The sequence below is a fragment of the Passer montanus genome, unplaced genomic scaffold (genome assembly GCF_014805655.1).
Source record: "Passer montanus isolate IOZ18808 unplaced genomic scaffold, ASM1480565v1 scaffold7, whole genome shotgun sequence".
NCBI classification, from domain to species: Eukaryota; Metazoa; Chordata; class Aves; order Passeriformes; family Passeridae; genus Passer; species Passer montanus.
This window is the reverse complement of record NW_024372147.1, coordinates 12,050,386-12,062,583: the sequence shown is the minus strand read 5'-3', so window position 1 is coordinate 12,062,583 and position 12,198 is coordinate 12,050,386. Positions and strand designations below refer to the sequence as shown.

Sequence of the window (12,198 nt, the reverse complement as noted above, 5' to 3'; positions counted from 1 at the left end):
AAATTTACAGGGGATATTTCAAAGGTGGCAACAATAAGGACCATATATGAATATGATCATAAAATGTGCTATTAGCTCTACATGTGGTAAACATTTTACTTTTTAAAAACTGTTTCTTATAAGCTCACCTGAATATGACAAGGAAACTTTCAGAAGTTGTTAAATGCATGTGTGTATATCCTGACTGACTTGGAGAGAGAATCAGAAAAGGTGTATTGACTCTATCTGAGAATAAGGGAAGATGCTGGAAGCTAGAAGATGTCTCTGCAGCTGTAGCTCCAAGCCAGCCCATATAGTCCATTATGCAATTTCAAAATCTCTGCAGCATGGCAGCTCTCCAAGAAAATGTACACAGAGCCTCAGATGCACAATGTGCAGGCAGAGGGAGGAAGGCACGTTGAACTGATGTGCCATAACAAATGCCTGCAAACACAGCAGAAAATTGCTCTGACATGTTGGCTTCCACTTCTGAGTCATAGAGGGAAATACAATCACATGTTCAATTGCAAAGCAGAGTGCAGAACAACATCAGAAAAACAATAATGTTCAAAATTACTCAATGGAACAAACACTAAGTGCTTATGTGGGATACACTGGAGGAGACATACGAGTACTTACCTTTCAGCAACAGGGTCTGTCAGTGTCAAATGGAAGATGTTGACACTTGAATGTCCATAGACCATGCCCTGCATGAAATTCATGAGAAAACAACCTGAAAGTTATTAGGATCACTAAGTGTTAAAGATCTGGTATATTGCTGTACATGGAATTCCACCCTGATTTAGTGGCAATTTTCTGCGATGCAAGTAACTTTGAGACTGTATGTGTATAAATGATAGACATGATGCACCTACGCCAAGAGGCTGCTGCTTAGTTGCAACAAAACAGCCTACAAGATAACACACTTGCAAGAATAGTCCTGTGCAAATATAATAACCAATGCACTCCTGAAATAAGAATCCTAACATCAGTCAGTCAATCACACCAATGCACATTGCAATAATGCAATTTTTTGTTGTATACTAAACTCCAAAGGTCTGTGAGACTTTAAAAGACTTCACAACTCGTTTTCTTCAAATAACGAAAATCTTTATGTTGGTTTTAATGCTCATTGAAGAGAACTTTTAAGTATTTTCTAAATAATACCTACAACCTCTGAACCTGCCAAGAGTTCAATAAACTGCCAGGAGTTAACATGAAGAAAAAAACCCCAAAACTCTAGATATTAATTTCAGATCTTATTACACAAGAATCAAGTCAAGTTAAACTAAAGATGTTGCATGAGAAATAGATTCATATGAAGTACATTAATTTCACTATCTGAAACACTAACACTTCGTAGTCATACATTTATTATTGGTAGTGTAATCACCTCACTAAATTACAGAATGTGCTAGATGGCAAGCTGATGAAAAGACAAGTCAAAACAAAGCTTGTACAAAACATATTAATGAAATCAGCATTGCTCATATCATCACAAAAGTATCATTAACCTCTGTTAAATTTGAATCTCTTGTATAGTTAAAATTTGAATTACGGTTATATGCAGAATTTTATACTTTTACCATGTGCCATCTTAATTTTTTTAACTATTCAAGGGAAAATAAGCCCTTATGGAATGCAGCAGTAGGAATTTTGTAAAATTTAGGATTTGATATCTAAAGTAGTAATATCATTTGACTTCTTTTCTCATAAAACACAGTAAAATCAGACAACTACATAACTCTTAATGTGCATAGTAAATCAAGTTAAAAATTCTCTAACCTAATCTTTGCTGGAGTCTTATTTTGATCATAAAATCCCTTCAAACTGACATTTTCCAGTTCCCACTAACCTAGGTGTCTTGTGAGTGGCAGATAAGTTTTTAATATGTGAGGTGGGAATCATATAGAAATTTTATTTTAAAACATAAAATGAAAGCCATTTCAGAATGGCTTTCATTTTTAGTCTTTCAGAAAAATATAGTTTCAAGCATTTTACAATATAATCCAATGTGTCTAACATTTGAATATGAAATATAATTAGTATTTTGCTGTTTAAAACAACAATTATATTCTTTAACTTTCATTTAACAGATGTGATAATTATTAAAATAATAATATAGATATGTTGCTCTTGTATTTCTACCCTTCTAAAGCTATGCCTTAAATAAAGTACTGCATTTTGTTTGCTTAGACCAATGTAATGCAAGTATTCTTCATATATTACTTGTGGTATTTTGACCATATTTATGACTTCCTACAATAAAACCTGTGAGAAGAACTACAATAACTGTAAAGCAAGTGACCTTTCTCTGTGTTACATACGCTGCCTTCAGGGAAACACAAGAGCTAGAAATTGGAATTAGGAATTGTAATTTTTCTTCCCTCTATTTGACATTTGCAGTAAACACTGAAGAGCTCCTTGCCATCACTTCTGATTTAACAGCTCTCACATTTACTATGAAACTTCGGTAAATCACTGGCTTAGACCAAAAAAACCACATTGCTACATCTCTATTACAAGTGCAGCACATCTATCCACCCATGACACAGTACTGTGTTCAGTCTAACACATATTGGAGAAAGGCTGAGCAGAGGCAAGAGAAAGAAAGGAGGATGGAGCACCTGAGGAGGAAGAGCTAGGACAGCAGTTTTTGTTTACCTGGAGATTAGAAGGAAACTCTTCACCTACCTGCAGGGGGATTGCAGAGAAGATGGAACAAACTTTCCTTAGAGGTCCATATCTGAAGAAGAGTAGGCAGAAGTAACAAGTTATGAATTTTCACTACCTGTAAAGAAAAAGAACAACACAGATCATACAGGAATTGGAGCAGGTTTTGTGATTACAAAGTATTAATCTTCTAAATTTTTCTAGATTCAGTAGAACAGGGCTCTGTGCAACCTCACCTAATGCTGAAGGTAAGCCTCTTTGAATAGGTGGTTTGACAAAATGACCTCCAGCAGCTCTTTCCAACATAAAATATCTTGTCATCCTATGATTCAAAGGAAGTTTCTGTGTCTTGGAACTCACAGAGCATTTAATCCAAAGAGCGAAAGAATTCAATAGAGCCTACACAAACACACAGATGAACAATATAAAAGAAAAAATAAATCCTGTTTATTTCATCTTAAGCCACAACATTTTCAGGATTACATACAGGCTTGAGGCCAAGAGAAAATACATCCAGAGTCAGAAAACTTGTCACCACAAGTGAAAGATTGCCTCTTGATCTCCAGAAATGTCAAATCAAAACACATAGGCCATTTCAAAGCAGAAAATTGTATAAGGAGAACAAGGGATCATTTGGAAGATAAAAAGTAATTGCAATATGATTAACAGGAATATTTAAAAGTTAGTGTGATTTTACCTGATTGTTTCTGACATAGGTCTTGCAATAATTATCTTCCCAATATTTGAAGGATCTCAGTAAGAGCATTTCACTAGAGTGAACTCAAGTCTGCTGTGTAAGGATCTACTCCATTCTCCACCCTAACAGTGAAAATAATGAATAAACTACAATTTTGTTAACGAAATCAGAATATACCTTGGGTATTGTAACATAAAGGTCACATAGACCTAGCTGCAAGTGTTGCCTAAATTTCACAAACTGAAAAAATTACTATCAGAAAAGTATTCCTGCAATTAATGTATTTTTCTCTCATATACATTGAAGCTGGGGCCAAATATACGCATGAACTTTTCTTAAACATTAAGATTACCTTTTTGGGCACTATAACAGCAAACCTGACATTTTCACTGCTTTCTCATAAAAATATTTAAAAAGAGAAAGCCACAAGATTTTCAGTGTTCTGATGAAGATGTTTGTGTCAAGCCTGGTGTCAAAGCAAGTAATAGAAACAATTAGCAGACATTAATAGAAGAAATAAAATTGTTGGTTAATACATCTCTCCTGCTAGTTTATTGACAAAGGGATTCTCATGTGTTTTACAGGGACTAAATACAAGAAATTCACAAATAATGGGGCAAGAAAAAGGAAAAAAACATTAAAGAATTTTTTCCTGATATGTTATTGAAACCTTCCAGTTTTTAATTTTAAGCTATTGCCAATTGTCTTGTCAATATAAGTTCTTACCAAAAAAAAAAAAGAAAAAAAATCTCTCCAGGTTTATTGTAGGCTCCCTTCAGGTACTAGAAGGCTGCAATTAGGTCTCCCTGATGGTGCATCTTTTCCTGGCTGAACAAACTCAATTCTCTCAGCTTCCTCATAGGTGAGGTGCTCCACCCCCCTATTAGCTTGGTGGCCTCCTCTGGACTCACTCCAGCAGTTCCATGACCTTCCTGTGCTGGTACCCCAGAGCTGATGCAGCCCTGCAGGTGAGGTCTCAGCAGAGCAGAGCAGAAGGGCAGAATCCCCTCCCTGGCCCTGCTCTGGATGCAGCCCAGGACATGTTTGGTTTTCTGGGGTGCCAGTGCACCATTCTGGATCATGTCTAGCCTCTCATCTGCCAGGACACCTGTTGCGGTGTAATGTCATGGCTTGCCTCAGTTTCCCCTGGTTTCTTCCTGAACTTTCTTTCCCCAGGTGGGCTGTCAATCACCTCTCCTTTTCCCCACTTTTGACCCCTGCTTGGCACTGTCTATCAACCAGAAATTCCAAGGGGAGCGTCAAGAGATTGGCAGGTCAAAAGGATGCTCTCCACCCCCTGGGGGGCCATTGGCCCACCCAGGTGTCCCTCTTACCCGAGACCCCCTCCCCTCACACCTGGTTGGTGCTCCCTGGGTCCCCTCCCCTGCCCCTCTCCCCAGGTAAAAGGACAAGCAGAGCACGCAGTCGGCGTTCTGGTGGAGAGATCGGTTGGAGAGGTTGTTGGAGTTGTTGCAGGATTCAGAAATAAAAACTCTGAATTAAAAACTCTCCATCAGGACCCACTCCTTTCTTCACCTCACCTTAAAGGTTTCTCCAGCTCAGGAAGGCCTGAGGAGTGACCCCACATCTACAGCAAGCTCCAGCCCGTAAGCACTGGAGCTCAGGGTATGCCGGACTTGTCCCCACAGCTCAGCCATGACCACAGGTACTGAATAGCGTCCCTGGGGAGAAAACTCCACAGGTGTGGCTATTTAGTTCAGCAGCTGGGACCAGACAGACCAAGGCAGTCCCGTTCAGTAATATTGGTAAACTCCAATAGACACCCAAATCCTTTTCAGCAGGCTGCTCTGATCTGTTCATCCCAGCCCGTGCTCATACCAGGGGTTGCACCAATCCAGGTGCAGCACTTTGCACTTGGTTTTGTGTCATAATTTGATCCCAGCCAGCAGTCAAACTCTCACAGCCTCTCACTCACTCTCCCACCAGTGGGGCTGGGGAGAGAGTCTTAAGGGTAAAAGCTGAAGAGCTCAGGGATTGAGATAAAAACTGTTTAAAAGGGAAAGCAGAAGCTTTCCCTTTTAGGAAAGGGACACAAGAAAAATAAAACATGGAATTAAGTCAGTGCTTCCCATGGGCAGGCAGGTGTTCAGGCAGCTTCAGGAGAGCAGGGCCCCATCACACATAACAGTGGCTTGGGCAGAAAAACACCATTGCTCCAAATGCCACTCCCCCCCACCCCCTTTGCCTTCTTCCTATCACCTTATACACTGAGCATGATGAGCATGATGCCACATGGTCTGGATTATCCCTTTGGTCAGTTTGGGTCACCTGTCCTTGCTGCATCTTGTCCTGATGTCCTGAGCACCCCCATTCCCCTCCCCAGTGTGGCTGTACCAAAAGCAGAAAAGGCCTTGGCTCTGTGCAAGCCCTGCCCAGCAATAACAAAAACATCTCTGTATTATCAACTCTGTGTTCAGCACAAATCCAAAACACAGCCCCATAGTAGCCACTGTGGAGGTTTACTCTGCTGCAGCCAAAACCAGTACTCTTTACTAAACTTTATAAGACTCCTAAGGATCTACTTCTCAAGCTTTTCCAGGGCCTTCTGGATAACATCCCACGTTTCAGGTGCACCAACCATATCACTCATCTTGGTGTCATCTGCAAATTTGCTGAGGGTGCATTCAATCCATTTGTCTGTGTCATAATGAAAATATAACATAACACTGGTGCCCATATGGACCTCTGAGGCACACCACTTGTCACTAATGTGCAATGACCACAACCCTCTGGATGCCACCATCCAACCAATTTCTTATCCACCTAATAATCCATTTAACAAATCCATCCTCTTCTATTCTAGAAAGAGGATGCTGTGGGGGCCTCTATCAAAGGCTTTACAAATGTCCAGATATATGACATCTGTGACATCTGTCGCCCTTTCCATTCCCACTGATGCAGTCACCCCACCACAGAAGGTCACGGGGTTGGTCCAGCAGTACTGTCCTTGGTGTAGCTGTTCTGGCTGTCCCAAATCAACTCCCCATCCTATGTGTGCCTTAACATGGTTTCTGGGAGGGTCTACTCCATGATCTTCCCAGACATGGAGGTGAGGCTGACAGGTTGGTTTTCCAGAGTCCTCTTTTATACTCTTTTTGAAGATGGGTACAATGTTTTCCTCTTTCATGTTACTCAGGATTTCACCTGACTTCCAAGACATTTTCAAATATCATGGAGAACAGCTTGGCAAATGCATCAGCCATTCCCTCAGGACTCTGGTTAGCATCTCACTGGGCCCCACAGACCTCTGTACACTCATGTTCTTTAAGTGGACATTAATCTAATCTTTACTTACAGTGGGAAGGACTTTGTTCCCCGCAGTCCCCGGCTGCTCTTGAGAGACAGCTCTTCACACTCAGTCCACCTCCTGATGTAGAGGGCAGCCCCTCTGCCTCTCTCTTTCCTCACCTGTCTCTTCTAGAGAGCCTGTAGCCATCAATAGTCACATTGCAGCCATAGGATTTGTACCACCAAGTTTCAGTAATGGCACTTGTCACATGAAAAGAGAGATAATCTCAAACCCTTAATGTTTGACTAGTCTGTCCATGCCCCAGAAAATCCAAGACCCTTGTGCCTGACCAGTCTGTCAATGTCTCATTATGGGCACCCTTCACTGAGCCATTCACCGGATTGCAGGGAGGTTTAGCTGACTTCTTTAGGGTCACATGCCAAACAGAGACACCCCATCTGGGTCTTCTTACCTTTACCCGCTGAAAGTGACTGCCAGTGCCCTTGAAGGACTTTCTCAGGTTTCTGAGGTTGAGATGACCCTGAGGTGTTAGAAAGTCTCTTTATTCCCAGCCCCATGACCAAATAAGAAGTCGAGATTTGTTGATTCTTCTTTTCAAGGTTGTTTATTTTTCCTTATCTATTACATTCTTTCTCTGACCTGTGGAGGTCTGTCCAGCAGGTTGGTCCATGGCACACTGTGCCAGGATCTCGAGTCCTCCAGGGCAGCCAGAGGAAAGTCCTGTGTCCCGACAGGACTCATTTGCAGAATAACTATTTATTTATATAATTGTGACAGGTTAAGGTTCAAGGGTTGCTGGTGATAGTATCTGACTGCGAAAACATATTCAAAGCAATATAGTAATTCAAAACAGTATACTAACAAACTTTAATCCCTAATAAAAGCTAACGTGAGATGATGATTCAGCATGCTTTAGATACAGCTCTTACCCAACTGGAATCCCTGAGGGGGAGACGATAGGTTCAGCCTATTGACTGATATCAGAAGTTGTAATGGAATCTTCCCTAACTTCCCATTCTTGACTCACTTTTATGCTACTTCTTCAATTTCACATGAAGAGTAACTTTAATCATCTGTCTTACTCAGTGACAGGTGGTCTTACCTTTGGGGTGGATATCTCAGTATAGTACCTGAAGCAATTTTGGGATGGGACTTGTGTCAGTCCTAGTAGAGTGATTTCACCACAGTTGCTGACTCAATAGCAGCCTATCTCACTTTTCCTCATCCACCACTATTCCTGATTGTCTTTGGGGGGTTCCCAGTCCTAATGGGGCTCTGGGATGCTCTTGGGTGTCTGTATGCTTGGCAGCCCCCTTGCAGAGCCCAATCTGTCCCCCACACCTGGACCGACCTTGTGTACCACTGATGCTGCTCACCAACTAACTAGAGAAACAGAACAGATGAGACCCAAAAGAAGAAGTATAGAGAATAAATACACGCAAGAAAAAGAAAAAATGACAGCTAAAAGGTACAAAATATGGGGGAGCAAAAAAAAGTATATTTTTGTTACTAATAGAATTAGAGCAGGATAATGAGAAGTAAAATAAGCACCCACCTTAAAAAAAACCTTCTCCCCACACCTCACTCCTCCCAGCTTTACCTCCTACCCCAGCAGGGCAAGGAGACAGGGAATGGGAGTTATGGTCAGTTCATGACTCATGGCTTCTCCCACTGCTCAGGGAGAGGATTCCTTCCCCTGCTGCACTGTGGGCTCCCCTCCCATGGAGACAGATCTCCCTGAACTTCTGCAGAGTGAGCCCATCCCACAGGCAAGTCCTCCCCAGACTGCTTCAGCGTGGGTCACTCTTCCATGGGTGCAGTGCATTCCCCATGGATCTCCATGGGCTGCAGGGACAGGGCTGTCTCACTGCTGCCTCTGCAGGCCATGGTGCTCGTGTCTCTGCACCATGGCCTGCACAGGAATCTCAGCTCCGTACTTGGAGCACCTCCACCCCTCCTTCGTCACTGATCTCGGTGTCTGTAGAGCTGTTCTCACATGTTCCACTCTGCTCTTCTCTGCTGATACTAAAACCGTGCAACAATTTTTGTCTTAATTTCTTTTTAAATCTGTTATCACAGAGGCATTACCACCATTTCTACTTGGCCCAGCCTTGGCCAGGTGCAAGTCAGCCTTTGAAGCCACCAGGGATTTTCTCTGCTGGACATGGAGGAAACTGCCAGCAGCTTCTTACAGAAGCAAGCCCTGCAGTCCACACATACACACACACATGCTCCCTGCTAGCAAAACCAAGCCATGCAAACCCAATACAGTTGTTGAAACTGGAGTTTACAAAGTGTAACCTGGATACAGCACAAGCCTCAGTTCTTGCATTAGATGAAAAGAAGAACTCCAAGTCTGGGTACTGATGGTCAGATGGATCACCAAGTCAGCTGTGACTTAGCCAAAAAGTGATGGTGTTCATCACAAGCAATGAGTAAAATTTGTGTTCAGCCTGCCTTGAACAACAGAGCTGACTATGTGATTTCTGGAGGTCTCTTCCACCTTAGTTAATCTATGACAATTGCTGGTAGACCTATTCTGTAAGAGGAATTTATGCCAGGAAAACTGCTTTTGGGAGGAGCCTCAAGGACATTAAAATGGGATAACATTTGTTCTTATGAACTTTTCCTTTCAGAAGGACACTAAGATAAATCCTCAAATATCAAACTTGAGTGATCTCTTTGTTGGTAGATTATATTACTGTAAGAGTTCTACAATGTCTTCTTCATTCTGTGTTCAGTGTTTTCAGTATTATCTACTTTTTTAGAGGTAACTAAAAAATTCATTCTGACAAGAGTCAATCTGTGCAAATCAGTGATGACAGCATCACTGTCTTTACTCAAATCACAAACTCAGCTCCCTAACTCTCATTGTATTCATACATATACACCTTTCCAAGATATAATTGAGTATGTATCATGCTCCAAACATACTGATTGGGTGAAAATCCATACCTACTCCTCATGCTAGAATTGTAAAAAAGCAGCATGGTTAAAGATGTGATATTGTAAACAGTGATGTCTACACTGGTAGAGCTTGCAATAACACTCACAGTTCCTTAGTCTGTTCTGAATCAATTTCATAAAATAAAGGTAGGTACAAAATTCATTGTGTACATTTTAAATAAACTACAGACAGAAAAATTACTTAGCAAATACCAGGCAAATCCATAATTGTAATTTATTTTGTAGATTCCTACACATATTCCTCTGGCCTTTTTCTAATGCAGAATTGAAGTTTCATGGTATGTCTGACATCCGTGTCCATTCTCACAGATAAACAGTAAGATTCTAACAGGTTTTCCACATCTATCAGAGAATAAATACTTTAAAGGATTAATTCCAAAGCAAAGAAAAGCAAAGTGTCTGGTAAATGTGTCAGTCAGTTGATTTTGACATGTTAGTTGACTTTTCAAAACTGAAATAAAGTAATTTTGTATGTTTTTGGTTCTAATTAAATATAACAAGTCACTGGCAATAAACTAGAAATATTTTTTGGAAATTAGTTTTAATAGATTAGGTGACTGGTAATGTTTAGGTATATGTGTACTACATAAAACTCAAAACATTGTTGAAGGTTTTAATTATGGACACAGATAAAATGTTTGCCAGCATTGTGTTACAGAGTTTCATATATGCTGTTAATTGTAAAAAAAAAAAAAAAAAAAAGAAGTTTACAACTAGATAGAAACTTTATCTACCTTTATTGTAATGCAGAAATTGTTGTTGATAGCAATTCAAACCCCGAAGAATTGGTGAGTTTAACGGCAGGTTCATGCATGCTAGAAGGCAACTAAAATTTGCTATCAAATTAGTAGTTGTCAGTCTTCTAATTGTGATCTACTTAGGCAAACTCTATTGAAGTAAACCTGATCTTCCCCTTCTAAACACAGTTGGTTTTTTTTCCTTCAGAGAAACAGAGAAAAATGATCTACTGCAAACCTTTGTCACAAGTCTTCATTAAGCTTTTTGCTATATTTAAGAAAATTTGTTCAATTTAATTTAACATGACTGTGAAATATACACAAGAAATTATCAGAATTTACATTTATTTTTATTTAAAAGCTGAGATACATTTTTGAGGGACTCATTACAGACATTTGGAGTTACAATTCGCAAATAAACATGTCAGCAAACAGCAAGGGTCTCATTTTTGGCAAGGGAAAGTGCTTTAGCCTTAAAAAAAAGCACTCAACTACTTGGTGAGGGGAAGAGTTCACAAAAGAGGCACACAGAGAAAGAGGGTTACAGGCTTCTCATGGCAATTAGAACCTGCTGATGTGCTCAAGGCCATGATGCAGTTTTCCTCAAAGAAACATTAAAATAAAAAGTTGTTTTGCTATACAACAACTAGCAGATTAATGTACTTTGTCTTATTACACATACTTAACCATGTTTTTGCTTTAATTTTAGCATTTAAGCTACATATAGTTGTCTTAAGACTGTTACAGTAATTTCTGATAGGTGGCAAAGATCAGGAAAATGAGCTCAACTTTACACGGCTTACCTCTTGATCACTCAAAGCACATTTAAGGCTTTGATGGTTTTGAACTGACAATTTAGAAACACAGTTACACTATATTCTTATTGTTAACTTTCTGCAAACATAAATGACAGTATATTTAGCTTTGCACTGAAGCGTGTACCTCTTGGGTTCAGTCCTGTAGTCTTTATGGCATGGCACGGTATTTTTATGGTCAAACAGATGCTATAATTATGCTCTGTTTTGTCTTTTCATCCTGTTCAATTTTTGAAAGCATTTTTTAAATTCATGATGATGAACTCTTTTTATTTAAAACCTAAGATTAATCTCTATATCTTTATCAGAATTTTTCAGCTTCCATTTGGTAATATCCCAAACCTAGTAGTAAGACTTGAAGTTGAAATTGAAATTGAAGTTTTAAATTGAATTTCATAGGGCCAGGAATTTACCATGGATTGCTGAAATTTATTTACTACCTGTGTAGATAGGTAACAACCACAAAAATGGAAGGAATCAACTGAGCAATAGATTATGGTTATGAAATTAGAGACAGACATTCAATTCTTAGTAATTTGGCCAGTAACCCAGAAGACCTTCTACTTTTTATGCTTACCCTTAAAATTTAAAATGTACTAAAATCTGCAAAAAGTATAGTGCTCCACAGAAGACAAAGAAATGCACTATAACCCCCATTCTTTCATGCCTGAAATCCTAGACTCTCTAGGCTTTGTTGTACTTTCCTACAATGTCTGACCTTAAACAAACATCTAAACAAACTCTGTTGGAATAACAGAGTTGGAATAACATTTCAGTGAGTCCCAAGTTCTGACTACGGACCCTTAATCATTCAATAAACACAAATGAAAAGCTCTAATAATTATGTATTAATTAACAATAAGGATAAGGTAGGCTGTTGACAAGTGATTCACTAAGTAATCCATGGGCAATTTTGTGGCATCATCACCAACAAATAGGAGAGCTGCTGTTTATCTAATGCTGGTAGGAGACCAGCAATTACACTAGTATAATTATATATACTAGTATACTTGTGCTTGCATTACATATTCTAGTGTAATTGCACTGTTATACCCAATC

The 12,198-nt window shown here is 39.7% G+C and overlaps 1 long non-coding RNA gene across 1 annotated transcript; it reads right to left on the bottom strand.

The window, feature by feature from the left end:
* Positions 1-63: 63 nt before the first annotated feature.
* Positions 64-3,045, bottom strand: LOC120511944. The gene is made up of 3 exons (XR_005629873.1): positions 2,889-3,045; positions 2,674-2,770; positions 64-686 (listed from the first exon to the last, which is right to left on the bottom strand). It is a non-coding gene; the product is annotated as an uncharacterized LOC120511944 (long non-coding RNA).
* Between the last annotated feature and the right edge of the window lie 9,153 nt (positions 3,046-12,198).